This window comes from Haliotis asinina, chromosome 1 (assembly GCF_037392515.1).
Source record: "Haliotis asinina isolate JCU_RB_2024 chromosome 1, JCU_Hal_asi_v2, whole genome shotgun sequence".
Classification (NCBI taxonomy): domain Eukaryota; kingdom Metazoa; phylum Mollusca; class Gastropoda; order Lepetellida; family Haliotidae; genus Haliotis; species Haliotis asinina.
In genome coordinates, this window is record NC_090280.1 from 63904960 (window position 1) to 63927727 (window position 22768).

Consider the following 22768-nt stretch of genomic DNA (forward strand, 5'->3'; position numbering starts at 1 on the left):
TGGTCACGACATCTACACTTTTCATTTTGGGATATCAGCATTCTTTCTTTTTAATGAACGAAGTTACAACAGCTACATGCAGAAGTCGGGCAATTTCATCCTAGTGTAGAAAAGAATTCTGATCATTCCGCCACAGTATTTTAGTGGGCATGTTTTGGCTAAGATTGGGGACATCTAACCCTAATCCTAACCTCAAACCGCACAATACCCCTAATCCCAACACTGGTCCTAACTCTACGTTTAACCCTAGCCCTATACCTTAACAGTGTCGGAGTGTAAGCCTAGCCCTGATCCTAAGCCCAGCCCTCACTCTGACTCCAACCCTAGCCCAGACTCCTTGCAGCAGTCCTAACCCTCACTGTATCCCCCACCCTAACCCTCATTTATTTCACTAGTACTATTGGAGTAGTAAAGTGACTTTGGAAATGAGGACAACTCAGTTATTTTTGTTTGATTTCTCATGAGGCCTAAAATATTGTACCCCAACATATTCCGGTAAGAGTGAAAAGAAATTAAGTGCCAGTCACTACAGCACGAAAAATGTCTTTCTGATAAGAGGGTGAGATGTAGCCGTGATCGTCTAGTGGTTAGGACTTTGCGTTGTGGCCGCAAGAACCCCGGTTCGAATCCGGGTCACGGCATGTTACCCCAACTTTTGCAAGGTGAAATTCTCTGCATTTTCCCAGACGCTTGTCTTTCCTGTCGCCCACTAGGACGTAGCCTTTGCTCAAATGTTTTTGCGTCTCAACTGCAGAAGTTTTCAAAATGAAGCCATTTTCTACAGCCATCCACTTGCTACACTGATTATAGAGGCACCTATGTAGCTGCCTAAATCCTTCACCTCCTTCTGAACCTTTCATGTCATGCAGGGAAACTTGTCCATCTTCTACAGCAACTTACTCTTTGATTCATTTGAGCGCCTTCATGTCCTTCATACTATGACTGAAAGTTACTCTTATCATCAAGTACATTGGTGATGTCATTAGTAAAAAAATTCTTTGCTCACTGACTTGTGTGGGACGTCCAGCTGTTTTTAGAGGGCGTCATCAACATTATACTGTGACAAAGCGATGTGTTTAATGGCTGATCGTAGGAAGGAAAAGGCTGAAAATGCGTATAAATCCCTGGCCCTTTCGGGTGGTAGAACAGCCGTGATCGTCTAGTGGTTAGGTTTTAAGAATCCATTGATTACATTCAATGGAAAAACACGTATGTTTCAGTCATTTTGTTTCAAGTGGAATTATTTGCATCAAGCATATTTGTTTTGAAGGTATTCCAAAATTCATGTCTGGACACATTATTGTTAAAATAATCCATGACACCTTACCTGAGATGGATGTAAGTACCATACAACAATGTTATGACATTATTTTATTAGCGCTTCCGTCAGAGTGGAAAAAGATCATTTTGTCAGAGGTTGCCACAAACTCCCCATCAAGAGACATAATATGCACTGTTCAAAACCAGAATCTGTCTGTTGATTTATTCACAACAAAATTTTGTTATGAAGTTCTCAGGACAAAACATTTTAAGGAACCAGTAGCTATCGCCTGGTGGAATCAGCTTGCATTTGATATTAATTGGAAAGATATTTGGATGAATGTATGGGAAAAAGATAAATCAACAGACTCCATACAGTTAGATTTTAAAATTGCACATAATATTGTCTTCACATATGATAAACTTCTAAAAATTGGACTGTCAAACACTGACGTTTGTCCAGTGTGTCACATACAAACAGAACACAATTTACATCTGTTCGTCTTCTACAAGAAGTTATCTCCCTTGCAAGAACTGATCATTGAAATTTTGACAGATGTGTGTCAGGACACAGGCTTTAGTTTTGGACAGTTATCTATCTGGTTATTGTTTGGGTTCCTACCAGAAAAGAAGTTGTCGTCTAAAGCATTCATGGACATTGTATTGTCAATTTATCGTCTAGCTGTATTTAAAAGGAGGGTGATATTGAGCCAAAACATGATTTCATTTCACATGAAGGCATTTTTCAAATCATTGATAAGACGTCATTTTAGCCTGTTGTTCTTTAAATATTCCAAAGCAAATAAATCACACATTTTCATTCAAAAATATGTCATGAGCAATACATTCATATCGTTGGATGGAAATTAGATTGTTCTCCACTCACTATTAGATTAGAATATTACATAATGCTTTATAAATACAGAGGTACTCAGATTAGCTACACTAAATATATTATACATTCATTCGGGTACATTTCTTCATTGTAAGCTATAAATTACTTCTGAAGATATCAATGAAAACATACTTTCTCTCTTATAACTTGAATTGTTAGACACTGCCACCCCAACTCTGTGATAGATATTTTACTTATAAGGTAGTAGTGTGAGCACTGTCTGCGTCTGTAATTCTACAATCATGGGAATAAATATTTTCATGAAAAAAAAAAGTCTAGTGGTTAGGACTTTGCGTTGAGGCCGCAAGAACCCAGGTTCGAATCCTGGTCACGGCATCTACACTTTTCATTTTGGGATATCAGCATTCTTTCTTTTTAATGACGGAAGTTACAACAGCTACATGCAGAAGTCGGCCCATTTCAAACTAGTGCAGAAAAGAATTCTGATCATTCCGCCACAGTATTTTAGTGAACATGTTTTGGCTAAGATTGGGGACATCTAACCCTAACCCCAACCCGCACCCTACTCCTAATCCCAACCCTGGTCCTAACTCTGCGTTTAACCCTAGCCCTATACCTTAACAGTGTCGGAGTGTAAGCCTAGCCCTGATCCTAAGCCCAGCCCTCACTCTGACTCCAACCCTAGCCCAGACTCCTTGCAGCAGTCCTAACCCTCACTGTATCCCTCACCCTAACCCTCATTTTTTTCACTAGTACTGTTGAAGTAGTAAAGTGACTTTGGAAATGAGGACAACTCAGTTATTTTTGTTTGATTTCTCATGAGGCCTAAAATATTGTACCCCAACATATTCCGGTAAGAGTGAAAAGAAATTAAGTGCCAGTCACTACAGCACGAAAAGTGTCTTTCTGATAAGAGCGTGAGATGTAGCCGTGATCGTCTAGTGGTTAGGACTTTGCGTTGTGGCCGCAAGAACCCCGGTTCGAATCCGGGTCACGGCATGTTACCCCAACTTTTGCAAGGTGAAATTCTCTGCATTTTCCCAGACGCTTGTCTTTCCTGTCGCCCACTAGGACGTAGCCTTTGCTCAAATGTTTTTGCGTCTCAACTGCAGAAGTTTTGAAAATGAAGCCATTTTCTACAGCCATCCACTTGCTACACTGATTATAGAGGCACCTAGTTTTACTACGTTTTATGGCCCACGTGTAGCTGATGTAGCTGCCTAACTCCTTCACCTCCTTCTCAAACTTTCATGTCATGCAGGGAAACTTGTCCATCTTCTACAGCAACTTACTCTTTGATTTCATTTGAGCGCCTTCATATCCTTCATACTATAGCTGAACGTTACTCTTATCATCAAGTACATTGCTGATGTCATCAGTAAATGGCGGAAACTCTTTGCTCACTGACTTGTGTGGGACTTCCAGCTGTTTTTAGAGGACGTCATCAACATTATACTGTGACAAAGCGATGTGTTTAATGGCTGATCGTAGGAAGGAAAAGGCTGAAAATGTGTATAAATCCCTTTTCCCTTTCAGGTGGTAGAACAGCCGTGATCGTCTAGTGGTTAGGACTTTGCGTTGTGGCCACAAGAACCCAGGTTCGAATCCTGGTCACGGCATCTACACTTTTCATTTTGGGATATCAGCATTCTTCTTTTTAATGACGGAAGTTACAACAAATACATGCAGAATTCGGCCCATTTCAAACTACTGCAGAAAAGAATTCTGATCATTCCGCCACAGTATTTTAGTGAACATGTTTTGGCTAAGATTGGGGACATCTAACCCTAACCCCAACCCGCACCCTACCCCTAATCCCAACCCTGGTCCTAACTCTGCGTTTAACCCTAGCCCTATACCTTAACAGTGTCGGAGTGTAAGCCTAGCCCTGATCCTAAGCCCAGCCCTCACTCTGACTCCAACCCTAGCCCAGACTCCTTGCAGCAGTCCTAACCCTCACTGTATCCCCCACCCTAACCCTCATTTTTTCACTAGTACTATTGGAGTAGTAAAGTGACTTTGGAAATGAGGACAACTCAGTTATTTTTGTTTGATTTCTCATGAGGCCTAAAATATTGTACCCCAACATATTCCGGTAAGAGTGAAAAGAAATTAAGTGCCAGTCACTACAGCACGAAAAGTGTCTTTCTGATAAGAGGGTGAGATGTAGCCGTGATCGTCTAGTGGTTAGGACTTTGCGTTGTGGCCGCAAGAACCCCGGTTCGAATCCGGGTCACGGCATGTTACCCCAACTTTTGCAAGGTGAAATTCTCTGCATTTTCCCAGACGCTTGTCTTTCCTGTCGCCCACTGGGACGTAGCCTTTGCTCAAATGTTTTTGCGTCTCAACTGCAGAAGTTTTCAAAATGAAGCCATTTTCTACAGCCATCCACTTGCTACACTGATTATAGAGGCACCTAGTTTTACTACGTTTTATGGCCCACGTGTAGCTGATGTAGCTGCCTAACTCCTTCACCTCCTTCTCAAACTTTCATGTCATGCAGGGAAACTTGTCCATCTTCTACAGCAACTTACTCTTTGATTTCATTTGAGCGCCTTCATATCCTTCATACTATAGCTGAACGTTACTCTTATCATCAAGTACATTGCTGATGTCATCAGTAAATGGCGGAAACTCTTTGCTCACTGACTTGTGTGGGACTTCCAGCTGTTTTTAGAGGACGTCATCAACATTATACTGTGACAAAGCGATGTGTTTAATGGCTGATCGTAGGAAGGAAAAGGCTGAAAATGTGTATAAATCCCTTTTCCCTTTCAGGTGGTAGAACAGCCGTGATCGTCTAGTGGTTAGGACTTTGCGTTGTGGCCACAAGAACCCAGGTTCGAATCCTGGTCACGGCATCTACACTTTTCATTTTGGGATATCAGCATTCTTCTTTTTAATGACGGAAGTTACAACAAATACATGCAGAATTCGGCCCATTTCAAACTACTGCAGAAAAGAATTCTGATCATTCCGCCACAGTATTTTAGTGAACATGTTTTGGCTAAGATTGGGGACATCTAACCCTAACCCCAACCCGCACCCTACTCCTAATCCCAACCCTGGTCCTAACTCTGCGTTTAACCCTAGCCCTATACCTTAACAGTGTCGGAGTGTAAGCCTAGCCCTGATCCTAAGCCCAGCCCTCACTCTGACTCCAACCCTAGCCCAGACTCCTTGCAGCAGTCCTAACCCTCACTGTATCCCCCACCCTAACCCTCATTTTTTCACTAGTACTATTGGAGTAGTAAAGTGACTTTGGAAATGAGGACAACTCAGTTATTTTTGTTTGATTTCTCATGAGGCCTAAAATATTGTACCCCAACATATTCCGGTAAGAGTGAAAAGAAATTAAGTGCCAGTCACTACAGCACGAAAAGTGTCTTTCTGATAAGAGGGTGAGATGTAGCCGTGATCGTCTAGTGGTTAGGACTTTGCGTTGTGGCCGCAAGAACCCCGGTTCGAATCCGGGTCACGGCATGTTACCCCAACTTTTGCAAGGTGAAATTCTCTGCATTTTCCCAGACGCTTGTCTTTCCTGTCGCCCACTGGGACGTAGCCTTTGCTCAAATGTTTTTGCGTCTCAACTGCAGAAGTTTTCAAAATGAAGCCATTTTCTACAGCCATCCACTTGCTACACTGATTATAGAGGCACCTAGTTTTACTACGTTTTATGGCCCACGTGTAGCTGATGTAGCTGCCTAACTCCTTCACCTCCTTCTCAAACTTTCATGTCATGCAGGGAAACTTGTCCATCTTCTACAGCAACTTACTCTTTGATTTCATTTGAGCGCCTTCATATCCTTCATACTATGGCTGAAAGTTACTCTTATCATCAAGTGCATTGCTGATGTCATCAGTAAATGGCGGAAACTCTTTGCTCACTGACTTGTGTGGGACTTCCAGCTGTTTTTAGAGGACGTCATCAACATTATACTGTGACAAAGCGATGTGTTTAATGGCTGATCGTAGGAAGGAAAAGGCTGAAAATGTGTATAAATCCCTGGCCCTTTCAGGTGGTAGAACAGCCGTGATCGTCTAGTGGTTAGGACTTTGCGTTGTGGCCGCAAGAACCCAGGTTCGAATCCTGGTCGCGGCATCTACACTTTTCATTTTGGGATATCAGCATTCTTTCTTTTTAATGACCGAAGTTACAACAGCTACATGCGGAAGTCGGCCCATTTCAAACTAGTGCAGAAAAGAATTCTGATCATTCCGCCACAGTATTTTAGTGGACATGTTTTGGCTAAGATTGGGGACATCTAACCCTAACCCCAACCCGCACCCTACCCCTAATCCAAACCCTGGTCCTAACTCTGCGTTTAACCCTAGCCCTATACCTTAACAGTGTCGGAGTGTAAGCCTAGCCCTGATCCTAAGCCCAGCCCTCACTCTGACTCCAACCCTAGCCCAGACTCCTTGCAGCAGTCCTAACCCTCACTGTATCCCTCACCCTAACCCTCATTTTTTTCACTAGCACTGTTGAAGTAGTAAAGTGACTTTGGAAATGAGGACAACTCAGTTATTTTTGTTTGATTTCTCATGAGGCCTAAAATATTGTACCCCAACATATTCCGGTAAGAGTGAAAAGAAATTAAGTGCCAGTCACTACAGCACGAAAAGTGTCTTTCTGATAAGAGGGTGAGATGTAGCCGTGATCGTCTAGTGGTTAGGACGTTGCGTTGTGGCCGCAAGAACCCCGGTTCGAATCCGGGTCACGGCATGTTTTCCCAACTTTTGCAAGGTGAAATTCTCTGCATTTTCCCAGACGCTTGTCTTTCCTGTCGCCCACTGGGACGTAGCCTTTGCTCAAATGTTTTTGCGTCTCAACTGCAGAAGTATTGAAAATGAAGCCATTTTCTACAGCCATCCACTTGCTACACTGATTATAGAGGCACCTAGTTTTACTACGTTTTATGGCCCACGTGTAGCTGATGTAGCTGCCTAAGTTCTTCACCTCCTTCTCAAACTTTCATGTCATGCAGGGTGTAACGCAGTGGAAATTAAACTAAAATATAAATTTCGACTTACCTTTCAAACCAAATCTTTTAACTAACTAAACATGAACTCCCCTTTAAACAACTAAACATGAAATCCCCTTGTAATCAACTAAAAGTGAAATTCCGTTGTAATGTAATGAAATGTAAAATATATGCAATGAAAATTAAACTAAATATGCAAACCTGTCTATTTAGTTAATCCTACTCTATCTATCTATCTATCTCTCTCTCTAAATCTTATTCCTATTTCTATTTTACTGTTTTGTGTCACAAACTACTGGAGAGCTACTCGTCTATTCTGTCTCCAGCGCTCAACACTCAAAATCTGCCACATGTTCAAGATGCCCAGATGAACGGTGCACAAAATCCCGTGCAGCACGAAAAAGTCCATGACATGCTCCGAAACGGCTGCGTTTATGCCATCAAACCACAACGCCCGTGAACACAATCACAAACCCTTCAGAACATGCCCCCTTCCATGATAGACTCCTGTCTATCATCATCTATCAACAGCAATGCAATCTCAAACCAACGAAATAAATGCTAAAATATTCAACCTATTTACAACAAACACTGTTCTAAACTTGAACATTCTACTTTATTTACACTGGTAACTTGTTCTTTCTGGTTCAATTGCTATATTCCAGAGGACAAACCTTAGTCACTGGCCTAGTGAACCTCGATTGTCCAACTTGTACTTCAACCACCCTGACGTGGCCATCCTTTCCTGGGTATGTTTTTACTACCCTTCCCAGAGGCCAAGTTCCTCGTGGGTTATCTTGTGACACGAGAATAACAACATCATCAACTTTGAAATCTCTTGAGGGTGTGACCCACTTTTTTCTGACATTCAAAGTTGGAAGCCACTCTCTCATCCATCTCCTCCATACATGCCTGATGAGTTCCTGTATCCGTCGCCAACGCTTTTGAGGGGCATAAGAAGTGGAGTCTATTTCTGGAGCAAAGTCTCCCCCTAGTTGTCCATGAAGAAAATGGTTTGGAGTAAGAGGAACATCATCTTGAACGTGTGCACTCTGATATGTGAGTGGTCTAGAATTTAACAGAGCTTCAACACCCGTAAAGGCTGTCATCAATTCTTCATCAGTGACATCACTTGACCCAAGTATCACATAAATCGCACGCTTAGCTGACTTGATCATGGATTCAAAAATTCCTCCAAAGTGAGGAGCATTTGGCGGATTAAACCTCCAAACTATGCCTCTGTTTGACAACTTTGATTTCATGGTGTCTGAATCTAAAGATTTCACCAACTGTTTAAGCTCTTTTACGGCTCCAACGAAATTTGTGCCGTTGTCAGATACCATCTCCTTGGGCCATCCTCGTCTATGTGCCATACGGAAAAGAGCATTTAAGAATGAGTTTGTGTCTAGTCCGTAAGCAATCTCTAGGTGTACAGCTCGAGTAGCTAGACACGTGAAGAGACACAAATACCTCTTATGACGGCTTTTTCCTCGGCCCTGTACCGTAAGAAACGGACCAGCAAAGTCCACTCCAGTTTGAACAAATGCTCTCATTGAACTTACTACTCTACTTTTTGGAAGACTTCCCATGAGCTGTTCTGCTGGTTTTGCCTTTTGTTTTTTGCACCAAGCACATTCATTCTCCCATTCACGGATCTCCTCTCTTGAGGATACAATCCAGAACTTTGACGACAATGAGGCCAGTGTGGTGTTGGTTCCCATATGAAGACACTTTTCATGGTGGTGTTTCACTATGAGTTTCGTCACCCAGCTTTTCCTGGGAATGATTATTGGAAACCTAGCCTCCCAAGAGAGCACATCTGCAAATCTCAATCTGCCATTTAACCTCATCACTCCCGTTTCATCCAGAAAAGGCTGCAATCCAATGAGTTTACTCTTGGATGCTACTCTCTTGCTCTGTTTCAGTGCCATATACTCAGTTGGAAATGCTTCCTTTTGTTCATTTGCTATTATTTTTCTTTCAGCCTCCTCAAGTTCTTCTGGAACAAGACTGTTTTTCTGTCTGACATTTTTTGCTGTCCGACAGTTGTTTAGAAACCTGTAGACCCATGCAAAGATCCTACAAAGTCTATTCCAGTCAGAAAACCTACATGGATCTAAACGCCATGGCGTATCATCATGTTGAACATTCATAGTGACTTTGAAGTTTGATCTAGTTTTCTTTTCCAGATCTACCTTCTCGAAATCATTTTTCTGCTCTGGCCATTGACTTTCATCGTGCGCTAAGAACTCAGGACCATGGTGCCATGCTGTTGTGCCCAGAGTTTCAGGTTTACTTCCTTTGGTAAGTATGTCAGCTGCATTCAGCTTTGTTGGTACGTGCATCCACTGACAAGGTTTTGTCATCTCCTGAATGTAACCCACACGATTAGCCACAAATGGCTTAAAACTTCTGCTGTGGTTCTTAATCCACCATAAAACATTCATGCTATCAGACCACAGCTTTGCATCATGAACTGACATTTCCAGACCTTTTGCAACAATCAGAAGGAGTTTCACTCCAAGAACAGCAGCCATTAATTCAAGCCGTGGAACACTTACAGCTTTAATTGGAGCAACATGGCTTTTTGAAGCAACAAGCTGACTAACTATTCTCTCTCCATGACCACTCACCAAGTATATCACAGCACCAAAAGCATCTTGCGATGCATCAACAAACACATGCAGACATGGAATGGCAATCTCTGAGCTAAATTCTATCCACCTTGGAAAACGTAATGACTTCAAATCTGCCAGTTCCATATACCACTGTAAGACCTTTTCCTCTAAGTCAGGACTCATCTTGTCATCCCATCCTACACCAGACAACCACACCTGTTGCAAAATAATCTTTGCCCTAATTGTAAATGGAGCTAGAAGCCCTAGAGGGTCAAATATCTTTGCAATTTCTCTCAAGAAAGCTCTTTTTGACACATTGAAGTGGCCATTAGTAACTTTGTAGCAGAACTGAAATTTATCATTCTCTGCATTCCAAAGTAATCCTAGAGCTTTCACAGATGGCAGCTCGGACATCTGAATATTAATTTCAGATAGTCTGTCTGCAACTGGAATGCATTCAAGCACCTTCACGGAATTGGAGACCCACTTCCTGGCATGCATACCAGCTGTTGTCCACAGTTCATTTATTTGATCATAAAGCTGTAGTGCTTTGTCTTCTGTCTCCACAGAATCCATTGTGTCATCCATGTATGTTGATTTCGCTACTGTTTCTGCTGCTAAAGGAAGATGATTCTCACATGACTTAGCATGTTCCTGTGTAACATACTGTGCAAGAAAGGGCGAACAATTCATTCCAAAGACTACCCGTGAAAATTCATACACATCTGGTTCTTTCTCCGTATTCATTGACCTCCAAAGAAATCTGAAGAAAGGCTGATCATGTTTAGGAATCTGAATTTGTAAGTACATTTCTGCAATGTCGCATATGATTGCAATAGGATGTTTTCTAAATCTTAGAAGTATTTCAACCAAATTGTTCTGCAGCTTTGGTTCTTGTTGCACAACATCATTTAAGGACACGCTGTCACATTTCGCTGAGGCATCAAAAACCATCCTAACCTTAGTTGTATTTCTTTCCGGCCGGACAACAGGAAAGTGTGGTAAGTACCAGGATTTTTTTGTTTTAATTTCTTTTTCAGGTACTTTTCTTATGTATCCCTTTTTCTCATACTGTGTTATCACATCCTCATATGCTGTTTGAATTGTCACATTTTTTGTTAACTTTTTCTCAATTTGTTTCAGGCGATTGAAAGCAATATCATAATTACTTTCAGGAAGTTTTGAACCTTCCTTCCATGGAACACCAACTGTGTACCTCTGTGAATCATGGGTAAGTGATTCTTTTACAGCATTCACAGCCATTTCCTCATCTCTTGTCAGCACAGGTTTGTATACCGAAATGGATTCAACCTCCCAGAACCTATCTACCAATGCCTCAAGTTCTTTATCATCACTTGTTGTTTTACCACCATGAATAAAGAATGCATCTGTCAATTGTCTGTTATCTGTCCCTGGGTCATGCACTTTACCAATGCACGTCCAACCCAATGGTGTTAACCTTGCTATTGGTTCACCAGGCTGACCGCAAACATCTGTTTGAGAACAATGGAGTTCCAAATAGTCCATGCCGATCAATATGTCCACAATTGGTCTGGAACTCAATTTTGGAAACTCAATGTCATGTAAGTGTTTCCAATCACGTGCATGTTTTTGCCAGTCAATAACCTTCATCATTCCTGTGACCTTTGTTGTAGTTAGCGCAGATATGTTTATGTCCACCGAACCATCAACACTTTCTAAACCTACTTCAACAGTCATGCTATTAAAGGTTTCCTGCTTGCTGTTCAGAACATTAACAGATACTGTCTGTCTTTGACCATGTACCCCTAACTCTGATACTACGTCTTCATTAATGTATGTCTGAGTGCTAGCATCATCAAGAAGAGCATTGACCTTTATTCTTCGCGAGCCATTCTTTAGAATAACTGGAACTGTTCTGAGGGAAGATACATAATATCCATTTGTTGTTGATGACATTGTGGTTGTTTGTTTATTTTCTGTTTTACAATTTTCAGAGTTGTTGCTACTGTTTCCATAGTTCCTTGTCTGTGATTTTACCCAGTTACTGTCATGTAGTAATCTATTATGTGTCGACCGACATCCTTCAATACCACATGGGATGTTTGTGCGACATAATTTCCCAACATGACGCGTACCTAAACACCGAAAGCACAGTTTCAGTTCTTTAGCTTTAGTCCATCGGTTTTGGATATCTAACTCTCTGAAACGTTTACAAATTCCTATTTGATGACCCTTCTCATGACAGAAGTTACAGAACTGTACCTGTGGCCTGCCAAAGAATGACCCTGACTTTTGACTGTACCTATGTTCCTTCTCTTTAGGCTTTTCAGTGATGCCTAGTTTTACCTCAGATGCAACTGTTTGAAATTCAGATTCTTTAAGCACCCATTCTCTTAAACATTCCACTGATTCCTGACGTTGGATTTCAAACAACCATCTTTGATAATTTGTTATCATTGATCCTGTCATTTTTCGCATCAGCTGGGAATACAGACAACCGTCACCCAGTTCTTCTATTTTATCAGCTTCTCTGAGACTGACAACAGTGATGTCTAAAAGGTCTGCGAAGTTCTCTAGATCTTTGGCGTTACCTGGACGAATTGGTCTGAAGTTATAAACTTCTTCCATTTTCAAAGCGATTTGCCTTCTCTTACCTCCATATTTTCTCTCCAGTCGTTCTAAAGCTACATCATAAGCTGCTGCAGTGTGCCCTAACCTTGAAATGACCTCAGAAGCCTCTCCAGCTAAGTATTGTTTTAGCTGTAACAACTTGTATTCATTAGTAGCATTGGCTTTGTCCACACATGCAATGAAGGCAGCCTTCCAGCTTTCATATTCTTTGATGTTGCCATGAAACACAGGAATTGAAACGCGTTTGAGTTTAGTCCGCATATCATCACCTATTCTGTCATCTTGTGATGCTGTATTAATTCCCTTCCAAGCATCATCTCTCTGATCTACATATGGAACACCTTGTTTATTGCATTCATTAACACCTGTAGCTTCATGTGTAACAGTGATGTGTTTCTTTGTGTCATTTGTGCGAAACAGTCTTGACATCCCTGATCTTAAACTAGTAGATGAACTTTCATCTGACCTGCCGCTCAAATGAATTCTTGCGGTTTGTATAGTCTCATCACTAACTTCCAGTACATCATCTATTTCTTTACTGGTTTTTTTTAGCTTGATCACAATCATTACCTTGGTCGTATGCCTTGGAGAGTTCATACAATAAGCTAACAACCTTATCCTGCAGTGAACTCACCTTATCTATCTCATCCCTAACTGCTTTCTTTGTGGGAAGATGCTCTCCATCAATTAAACTCAGCATCGTGTTCTGAGCTTTTGTCAGTGCAGACTTAGCTGCTGTCTTTTGTTTTTTAAGCTGGGCAATTCTTAACTCCAGCTTGTTAACATCACAAGTAACCTTTACAGACTTCTTCACTTTATCTTCTGATTTGTCTATATCAGACATGTTTGTTGATTTATCAACCAATGTAATGAAACAACTACCAAAATAAAAGCATGTGTCTATGAAACCTATAAAAAAACTATTACTATCCCTAAGTGTAGCTAGTGCAGAGTCAGAGCAACCACGCTCTGCTACCAATGTAACGCAGTGGAAATTAAACTAAATATGCAAACCTGTCTATTTAGTTAATCCTACTCTATCTATCTATCTATCTCTCTCTCTAAATCTTATTCCTATTTCTATTTTACTGTTTTGTGTCACAAACTACTGGAGAGCTACTCGTCTATTCTGTCTCCAGCGCTCAACACTCAAAATCTGCCACATGTTCAAGATGCCCAGATGAACGGTGCACAAAATCCCGTGCAGCACGAAAAAGTCCATGACATGCTCCGAAACGGCTGCGTTTATGCCATCAAACCACAACGCCCGTGAACACAATCACAAACCCTTCAGAACACAGGGAAACTTGTCCATCTTCTACAGCAACTTACTCTTTGATTTCATTTGAGCGCCTTCATATCCTTCATACTATGGCTGAAAGTTACTCTTATCATCAAGTGCATTGCTGATGTCATCAGTAAATGGCGGAAACTCTTTGCTCACTGACTTGTGTGGGACTTCCAGCTGTTTTTAGAGGACGTCATCAACATTATACTGTGACAAAGCGATGTGTTTAATGGCTGATCGTAGGAAGGAAAAGGCTGAAAATGTGTATAAATCCCTGGCCCTTTCAGGTGGTAGAACAGCCGTGATCGTCTAGTGGATAGGACTTTGCGTTGTGGCCGCAAGAACCCAGGTTCGAATCCTGGTCGCGGCATCTACACTTTTCATTTTGGGATATCAGCATTCTTTCTTTTTAATGACCGAAGTTACAACAGCTACTTGCAGAAGTCGGCCCATTTCAAACTAGTGCAGAAAAGAATTCTGATCATTCCGCCACAGTATTTTAGTGGACATGTTTTGGCTAAGATTGGGGACATCTAACCCTAACCCCAACCCGCACCCTACCCCTAATCCAAACCCTGGTCCTAACTCTACGTTTAACCCTAGCCCTATACCTTAACAGTGTCGGAGTGTAAGCCTAGCCCTGATCCTAAGGTTACACAACACCAAATGTTTTCCCATAGACTTCTATAGTAACCTTATATTTTTTTTAAAAATATCCAGGCTATCAACAGCCATTCCATGTACACATGGGCACTGTCTGGCCTCTAAACTACAATAAAACACAAGTTGTGGCCAACTTGTCCGGCACATTTGCCAAGCACAGGAAGCGGAACACATCAACCCCCAGCTCCGCACCGAATGTCACCTACTTCAAAATATAGGTACACACATAAGCATAATCCATGGGGATAAAAATGACAGCACTAAATACTTAAAATTGTGGTCAGTTTTAATAACAGGGTGGATGTGCTTTTAAAACACATACACATCTTACACTATTTCATCCAATCACAGCTGTCACAGGCCTCTGTCCGTTTGAGTTGTTTCCATACGGTCCTCGCTCGGGCAGCATGTGATATTGATATAGTGTAGTGGAACCTGTAGAAAAAATGGTCTGCATCTGCACAAGGCCAATCTGTGATTTATGTACTGTACATACATGAAACTTCTCAGAAAAAAAATAAAACTGCATGAAACCTCAATATTCTTTTCTGTCCAACATATCTATTATGGCAAAAGAATAAAGAGATTTGCTGCACTGATAGAGGTGTAAGAGTTACATCATGTCTACTTCATCAAAGCTTTGCAAAAATGCATTTCTGCTTTCATAGAGAAAGTTTTCAAATCATGTATATACCATGGGAGTTCACTCCTATTTCACAAAAGAAGGGGGTCATGGGTTGATTCCATACATGACTGGGGCTGCCTAGATCATATCAACCCAGAATATATTTTGAACGACCAAAATCATGGACTATAGGCCAGATATTGGGGAGATTTCACATTAAGCAGCTTTAGAATCTTGACATATGTAAGGCTGGTTGATGAAGTTTGTCAAAAAGTACTAAGTGAGGAGATGCATAATGCCTAGGTGTCTGGAACACTGATCAGAGTACCCTGCCGCCTGTTCGTCGATCAAGGCAAATGACCCCTTAAACAGATGAAATCACTTTTTGACCACAGCATGATAGGAACTTATGCTTGACTCTATTGATTCATCAAGCTAAGACTTTTAAAAACTTCCAGGAAATCAAAACTATTTACTGTGAATTGTTTTGAGGTTGTTAGACTGGACAGTTTCATGTATAAGCCAGTTTAGAGGGTACAAAGTGGAAATATCCTCATAATTTTGGAAATTTATTGGTTAACCTGCCCAAAACTGAATATTTCTATTCACAGTTAACAGTATTTGACAGTATCAGCTAAAACCAGTGTTTCTCTGCAATAATTTATGGGTTACTGGGTGACAAGAAGACATATTGTATATGGGTAAACAAGGGAGATAATTTAAAGACATCACACACTCTCATGTCAATAAAATTTCTGGTCAGACCCACTCTACAAGGGTCAATTGTTATTATTTACATCTAATCAACTTCTTGGGTTCATGTACAGCCCTTAATTCATGTCTGGCAAAAAGAAATACTGCACAGTGAGGCATTAAGAGATCATGGTCAGAAACTTCCAATGGATGACGACGACCGAGTGGGGGAAGTTACCAGTCAGACATTGTGGTGTTTTAACTGGACTGGGGTACTTAAATGTACTGTATGTACCTACATATCCAAGTACTGCAACTGCTACAAGGTGGTAAGACATATCGAAGAAATGGGCGTGTGCTTGATTAGACGCAGTCAACAACAGACTTCAGACCAGCTTGTCGAAATACCACATTGTATGTGAAGGCTTCTGTTTCTGCTGTATGTGTGCATACACACCTCCCCATTCATCAACAGGCATTCTGCAAGCTGAAAATAATGTTGCTATTACATTAAATGTCAAATCATAAAATCCAAAACAGCAATGAGACAGTTGCAGATAAAACAAAAAATAATTTTGAAAGTCATATGTGTTAAAAAGGGGGATTTTTTTTAAAATAAGGAAAGAAAATTAAGTTGATTCACATGCAAAATGGGTCAGACAGACAGAACTGACCATATGCTTCAATGTTTACATTTAAAACAAGGGTTTGTGACATGTTCTGCTGTGCAATGAACATATTTCATGATTTTCTTATCATTTAACTTTAATTTGACCCTCAGGGGATAACCTCAGACACTCACATTGTTATAATAGTGTTGATTTTGGCTTACTTTGTTGTCAAATTCATCAGTTCCAACAAATGTAGAAGCAGGTAACCATTAATCAAAGGTAGAACTCACCATAGGGGTCTATTACCACTGTTTGGCCTCAAAACGAAGCAACGTTCATATTCACAACACTAGAACAATCTATTCCACTCAATACAGCCCCATCTTTACTCCCATTACCTTTAAATTTGCCTCCACATTCATACTGACTTGTTTCCATGGTGAAATAAACACAGGAAAGCATGTAAAGTATGAATTACTGAAATGTGCTCGAACCCTACAGGTTACACAACACCAAATGTTTTCCCATAGACTTCTATAGTAACCTTATATTTTTTTAAAAAAATATCCAGGCTATCAACAGCCATTCCATGTACACATGGGCACTGTCTGGCCTCTAAACTACAATAAAACACAAGTTGTGGCCAACTTGTCCGGCACATTTGCCAAGCACAGGAAGCGGAACACATCAACCCCCAGCTCCGCACCGAATGTCACCTACTTCAAAATATAGGTACACACATAAGCATAATCCATGGGGATAAAAATGACAGCACTAAATACTTAAAATTGTGGTCAGTTTTAATAACAGGGTGGATGTGCTTTTAAAACACATACACATCTTACACTATTTCATCCAATCACAGCTGTCACAGGCCTCTGTCCGTTTGAGTTGTTTCCATACGGTCCTCGCTCGGGCAGCATGTGATATTGATATAGTGTAGTGGAACCCTAAGCCCAGCCCTCACTCTGACTCCAACCCTAGCCCAGACTCCTTGCAGCAGTCCTAACCCTCACTGTATCCCTCACCCTAACCCTCATTTTTTTCACTAGTACTGTTGGAGTAGTAAAGTGACTATGGAAATGAGGACAACTCAGTTATTTTTGTTTGATTTCTCATGAGGCCTAAAATATTGTACCCCAACATATATATCCGGTAAGAGTGAAAAGAAATTAAGTGCCAGTCACTACAGCACGAAAAATGTCTTTCTGATAAGAGGGTGAGATGTAGCCGTGATCGTCTAGTGGTTAGGACTTTGCGTTGTGCCCGCAAGAACCCCGGTTCGAATCCGGGTCACGGCATGTTACCCCAACTTTTGCAAGGTGAAATTCTCTGCATTTTCCCAGACGCTTGTCTTTCCTGTCGCCCACTAGGACGTAGCCTTTGCTCAAATGTTTTTGCGTCTCAACTGCAGAAGTTTTCAAAATGAAGCCATTTTCTACAGCCATCCACTTGCTCCACTGATTATAGAGGCACCTAGTTTTACTACGTTTTATGGCCCACGTGTAGCTGATGTAGCTGCCTAAGTTCTTCACCTCCTTCTCAAACTTGCATGTCATGCAGGGAAACTTGTCCATCTTCTACAGCAACTTACTCTTTGATTTCATTTGAGCGCCTTCATATCCTTCATACTATGACTGAAAGTTACTCTTATCATCAAGTACATTGGTGATGTCATCAGTAAATGGCGGAAACTCTTTGCTCACTGACTTGTGTGGGACTTCCAGCTGTTTTTAGAGGGCGTCATCAACATTATACTGTGACAAAGCGATGTGTTTAATGGCTGATCGTAGGAAGGAAAAGGCTGAAAATGTGTATAAATCCCTGGCCCTTTCAGGTGGTAGAACAGCCGTGATCGTCTAGTGGTTAGGACTTTGCGTTGTGGCCGCAAGAACCCAGGTTCGAATCCTGGTCACGGCATCTACACTTTTCATTTTGGGATATCAGCATTCTTTCTTTTTAATGACGGAAGTTACAAGAGCTACATGCAGAAGTCGGCCCATTTCAAACTAGTGCAGAAAAGAATTCTGATCATTCCGCCACAGTATTTTAGTGAACATGTTTTGGCTAAGATTGGGGACATCTAACCCTAACCCCAACCCGCACCCTACCCCTAATCCAAACCCTGGTCCTAACTCTGCGTTTAACCCTTGCCCTATACCTTAACAGTGTCGGAGTGTAAGCCTAGCCCTGATCCTAAGCCCAGCCCTCACTCTGACTCCAACCCTAGCCCAGACTCCTTGCAGCAGTCCTAACCCTCACTGTATAACTCACCCTAACCCCCATTTTTTTTCACTAGTACTGTTGGAGTAGTAAAGTGACTTTGGAAATGAGGACAACTCAGTTATTTTTGTTTGATTTCTCATGAGGCCTAAAATATTGTACCCCAACATATATATCCGGTAAGAGTGAAAAGAAATTAAGTGCCAGTCACTACAGCACGAAAAATGTCTTTCTGATAAGAGGGTGAGATGTAGCCGTGATCGTCTAGTGGTTAGGACTTTGCGTTGTGGCCGCAAGAACCCCGGTTCGAATCCGGGTCACGGCATGTTACCCCAACTTTTGCAAGGTGAAATTCTCTGCATTTTCCCAGACGCTTGTCTTTCCTGTCGCCCACTAGGACGTAGCCTTTGCTCAAATGTTTTTGCGTCTCAACTGCAGAAGTTTTCAAAATGAAGCCATTTTCTACAGCCATCCACTTGCTCCACTGATTATAGAGACACCTAGTTTTACTACGTTTTATGGCCCACGTGTAGCTGATGTAGCTGCCTAAGTTCTTCACCTCCTTCTCAAACTTGCATGTCATGCAGGGAAACTTGTCCATCTTCTACAGCAACTTACTCTTTGATTTCATTTGAGCGCCTTCATATCCTTCATACTATGACTGAAAGTTACTCTTATCATCAAGTACATTGGTGATGTCATCAGTAAATGGCGGAAACTCTTTGCTCACTGACTTGTGTGGGACTTCCAGCTGTTTTTAGAGGGCGTCATCAACATTATACTGTGACAAAGCGATGTGTTTAATGGCTGATCGTAGGAAGGAAAAGGCTGAAAATGTGTATAAATCCCTGGCCCTTTCAGGTGGTAGAACAGCCGTGATCGTCTAGTGGTTAGGACTTTGCGTTGTGGCCGCAAGAACCCAGGTTCGAATCCTGGTCACGGCATCTACACTTTTCATTTTGGGATATCAGCATTCTTTCTTTTTAATGACGGAAGTTACAAGAGCTACATGCAGAAGTCGGCCCATTTCAAACTAGTGCAGAAAAGAATTCTGATCATTCCGCCACAGTATTTTAGTGAACATGTTTTGGCTAAGATTGGGGACATCTAACCCTAACCCCAACCCGCACCCTACCCCTAATCCAAACCCTGGTCCTAACTCTGCGTTTAACCCTTGCCCTATACCTTAACAGTGTCGGAGTGTAAGCCTAGCCCTGATCCTAAGCCCAGCCCTCACTCTGACTCCAACCCTAGCCCAGACTCCTTGCAGCAGTCCTAACCCTCACTGTATCCCTCACCCTAACCCTCATTTATTTCACTAGTACTGTTGGAGTAGTAAAGTGACTTTGGAAATGAGGACAACTCAGTTATTTTTGTTTGATTTCTCATGAGGCCTAAAATATTGTACCCCAACATATATATCCGGTAAGAGTGAAAAGAAATTAAGTTCCAGTCACTACAGCACGAAAAATGTCTTTCTGATAAGAAGGTGAGATGTAGCCGTGATCGTCTAGTGGTTAGGACTTTGCGTTGTGGCCGCAAGAACCCCGGTTCGAATCCGGGTCACGGCATGTTACCCCAACTTTTGCAAGGTGAAATTCTCTGCATTTTCCCAGACGCTTGTCTTTCCTGTCGCCCACTAGGACGTAGCCTTTGCTCAAATGTTTTTGCGTCTCAACTGCAGAAGTTTTCAAAATGAAGCCATTTTCTACAGCCATCCACTTGCTCCACTGATTATAGAGACACCTAGTTTTACTACGTTTTATGGCCCACGTGTAGCTGATGTAGCTGCCTAAGTTCTTCACCTCCTTCTCAAACTTTCATGTCATGCAGGGAAACTTGTCCATCTTCTACAGCAACTTACTCTTTGATTTCATTTGAGCGCCTTCATATCCTTCATACTATGACTGAAAGTTACTCTTATCATCAAGTACATTGGTGATGTCATCAGTAAATGGCGGAAACTCTTTGCTCACTGACTTGTGTGGGACTTCCAGCTGTTTTTAGAGGGCGTCATCAACATTATACTGTGACAAAGCGATGTGTTTAATGGCTGATCGTAGGAAGGAAAAGGCTGAAAATGTGTATAAATCCCTGGCCCTTTCAGGTGGTAGAACAGCCGTGATCGTCTAGTGGTTAGGACTTTGCGTTGTGGCCGCAAGAACCCAGGTTCGAATCCTGGTCACGGCATCTACACTTTTCATTTTGGGATATCAGCATTCTTTCTTTTTAATGACGGAAGTTACAAGAGCTACATGCAGAAGTCGGCCCATTTCAAACTAGTGCAGAAAAGAATTCTGATCATTCCGCCACAGTATTTTAGTGAACATGTTTTGGCTAAGATTGGGGACATCTAACCCTAACCCCAACCCGCACCCTACCCCTAATCCAAACCCTGGTCCTAACTCTGCGTTTAACCCTTGCCCTATACCTTAACAGTGTCGGAGTGTAAGCCTAGCCCTGATCCTAAGCCCAGCCCTCACTCTGACTCCAACCCTAGCCCAGACTCCTTGCAGCAGTCCTAACCCTCACTGTATCCCTCACCCTAACCCCCATTTTTTTTTCACTAGTACTGTTGGAGTAGTAAAGTGACTTTGGAAATGAGGACAACTCAGTTATTTTTGTTTGATTTCTCATGAGGCCTAAAATGTTGTACCCCAACATATATATCCGGTAAGAGTGAAAAGAAATTAAGTTCCAGTCACTACAGCACGAAAACTGTCTTTCTGATAAGAGGGTGAGATGTAGCCGTGATCGTCTAGTGGTTAGGACTTTGCGTTGTGGCCGCAAGAACCCCGGTTCGAATCCGGGTCACGGCATGTTACCCCAACTTTTGCAAGGTGAAATTCTCTGCATTTTCCCAGACGCTTGTCTTTCCTGTCGCCCGCTAGGACGTAGCCTTTGCTCAAATGTTTTTGCGTCTCAACTGCAGAAGTTTTCAAAATGAAGCCATTTTCTACAGCCATCCACTTGCTACACTGATTATAGAGACACCTAGTTTTACTACGTTTTATGGCCCACGTGTAGCTGATGTAGCTGCCTAAGTTCTTCACCTCCTTCTCAAACTTTCATGTCATGCAGGGAAACTTGTCCATCTTCTACAGCAACTTACTCTTTGATTTCATTTGAGCGCCTTCATATCCTTCATACTATGACTGAAAGTTACTCTTATCATCAAGTACATTGGTGATGTCATCAGTAAATGGCGGAAACTCTTTGCTCACTGACTTGTGTGGGACTTCCAGCTGTTTTTAGAGGGCGTCATCAACATTATACTGTGACAAAGCGATGTGTTTAATGGCTGATCGTAGGAAGGAAAAGGCTGAAAATGTGTATAAATCCCTGGCCCTTTCAGGTGGTAGAACAGCCGTGATCGTCTAGTGGTTAGGACTTTGCGTTGTGGCCGCAAGAACCCAGGTTCGAATCCTGGTCACGGCATCTACACTTTTCATTTTGGGATATCAGCATTCTTTCTTTTTAATGACGGAAGTTACAACAGCTACATGCAGAAGTCGGCCCATTTCAAACTAGTGCAGAAAAGAATTCTGATCATTCCGCCACAGTATTTTAGTGGACATGTTTTGGCTAAGATTGGGGACATCTAACCCTAACCCCAACCCGCACCCTACCCCTAATCCAAACCCTGGTCCTAACTCTGCGTTTAACCCTTGCCCTATACCTTAACAGTGTCGGAGTGTAAGCCTAGCCCTGATCCTAAGCCCAGCCCTCACTCTGACTCCAACCCTAGCCCAGACTCCTTGCAGCAGTCCTAACCCTCACTGTATCCCTCACCCTAACCCCCATTTTTTTTCACTAGTACTGTTGGAGTAGTAAAGTGACTTTGGAAATGAGGACAACTCAGTTATTTTTGTTTGATTTCTCATGAGGCCTAAAATGTTGTACCCCAACATATATATCCGGTAAGAGTGAAAAGAAATTAAGTTCCAGTCACTACAGCACGAAAAATGTCTTTCTGATAAGAGGGTGAGATGTAGCCGTGATCGTCTAGTGGTTAGGACTTTGCGTTGTGGCCGCAAGAACCCCGGTTCGAAGCCGGGTCACGGCATGTTACCCCAACTTTTGCAAGGTGAAATTCTCTGCATTTTCCCAGACGCTTGTCTTTCCTGTCGCCCACTAGGACGTAGCCTTTGCTCAAATGTTTTTGCGTCTCAACTGCAGAAGTTTTCAAAATGAAGCCATTTTCTACAGCCATCCACTTGCTACACTGATTATAGAGACACCTAGTTTTACTACGTTTTATGGCCCACGTGTAGCTGATGTAGCTGCCTAAGTTCTTCACCTCCTTCTCAAACTTTCATGTCATGCAGGGAAA

The 22768-nt window shown here is 41.9% G+C and overlaps 18 non-coding genes across 18 annotated transcripts; all 18 read left to right on the forward strand.

Annotated features, from left to right (window-relative positions):
* The first annotated feature begins 569 nt into the window (after window positions 1-569).
* On the forward strand, window positions 570-641 carry Trnah-gug (transfer RNA histidin (anticodon GUG)). Its single transcript has one exon. It is a non-coding gene; the product is annotated as a tRNA-His (tRNA).
* Window positions 642-3043: 2402 nt separating this feature from the next.
* Window positions 3044-3115, forward strand: Trnah-gug (transfer RNA histidin (anticodon GUG)). The gene has a single exon. It is a non-coding gene; the product is annotated as a tRNA-His (tRNA).
* Window positions 3116-3663: 548 nt separating this feature from the next.
* Window positions 3664-3735, forward strand: Trnah-gug (transfer RNA histidin (anticodon GUG)). The gene has a single exon. It is a non-coding gene; the product is annotated as a tRNA-His (tRNA).
* Window positions 3736-4285: 550 nt separating this feature from the next.
* On the forward strand, window positions 4286-4357 carry Trnah-gug (transfer RNA histidin (anticodon GUG)). The gene has a single exon. It is a non-coding gene; the product is annotated as a tRNA-His (tRNA).
* A 548-nt stretch (window positions 4358-4905) lies between these two features.
* Trnah-gug (transfer RNA histidin (anticodon GUG)) lies at window positions 4906-4977 on the forward strand. The gene has a single exon. It is a non-coding gene; the product is annotated as a tRNA-His (tRNA).
* Window positions 4978-5527: 550 nt separating this feature from the next.
* Trnah-gug (transfer RNA histidin (anticodon GUG)) lies at window positions 5528-5599 on the forward strand. The gene has a single exon. It is a non-coding gene; the product is annotated as a tRNA-His (tRNA).
* Window positions 5600-6146: 547 nt separating this feature from the next.
* On the forward strand, window positions 6147-6218 carry Trnah-gug (transfer RNA histidin (anticodon GUG)). The gene has a single exon. It is a non-coding gene; the product is annotated as a tRNA-His (tRNA).
* Window positions 6219-6770: 552 nt separating this feature from the next.
* Window positions 6771-6842, forward strand: Trnah-gug (transfer RNA histidin (anticodon GUG)). Its single transcript has one exon. It is a non-coding gene; the product is annotated as a tRNA-His (tRNA).
* Window positions 6843-13918: 7076 nt separating this feature from the next.
* Window positions 13919-13990, forward strand: Trnah-gug (transfer RNA histidin (anticodon GUG)). The gene has a single exon. It is a non-coding gene; the product is annotated as a tRNA-His (tRNA).
* Window positions 13991-17441: 3451 nt separating this feature from the next.
* Window positions 17442-17513, forward strand: Trnah-gug (transfer RNA histidin (anticodon GUG)). Its single transcript has one exon. It is a non-coding gene; the product is annotated as a tRNA-His (tRNA).
* Window positions 17514-18060: 547 nt separating this feature from the next.
* Window positions 18061-18132, forward strand: Trnah-gug (transfer RNA histidin (anticodon GUG)). Its single transcript has one exon. It is a non-coding gene; the product is annotated as a tRNA-His (tRNA).
* Window positions 18133-18688: 556 nt separating this feature from the next.
* Window positions 18689-18760, forward strand: Trnah-gug (transfer RNA histidin (anticodon GUG)). Its single transcript has one exon. It is a non-coding gene; the product is annotated as a tRNA-His (tRNA).
* Window positions 18761-19307: 547 nt separating this feature from the next.
* Window positions 19308-19379, forward strand: Trnah-gug (transfer RNA histidin (anticodon GUG)). Its single transcript has one exon. It is a non-coding gene; the product is annotated as a tRNA-His (tRNA).
* A 555-nt stretch (window positions 19380-19934) lies between these two features.
* On the forward strand, window positions 19935-20006 carry Trnah-gug (transfer RNA histidin (anticodon GUG)). The gene has a single exon. It is a non-coding gene; the product is annotated as a tRNA-His (tRNA).
* Window positions 20007-20553: 547 nt separating this feature from the next.
* Trnah-gug (transfer RNA histidin (anticodon GUG)) lies at window positions 20554-20625 on the forward strand. Its single transcript has one exon. It is a non-coding gene; the product is annotated as a tRNA-His (tRNA).
* A 557-nt stretch (window positions 20626-21182) lies between these two features.
* Window positions 21183-21254, forward strand: Trnah-gug (transfer RNA histidin (anticodon GUG)). The gene has a single exon. It is a non-coding gene; the product is annotated as a tRNA-His (tRNA).
* A 547-nt stretch (window positions 21255-21801) lies between these two features.
* On the forward strand, window positions 21802-21873 carry Trnah-gug (transfer RNA histidin (anticodon GUG)). The gene has a single exon. It is a non-coding gene; the product is annotated as a tRNA-His (tRNA).
* A 556-nt stretch (window positions 21874-22429) lies between these two features.
* On the forward strand, window positions 22430-22501 carry Trnah-gug (transfer RNA histidin (anticodon GUG)). The gene has a single exon. It is a non-coding gene; the product is annotated as a tRNA-His (tRNA).
* Window positions 22502-22768: the final 267 nt, after the last annotated feature.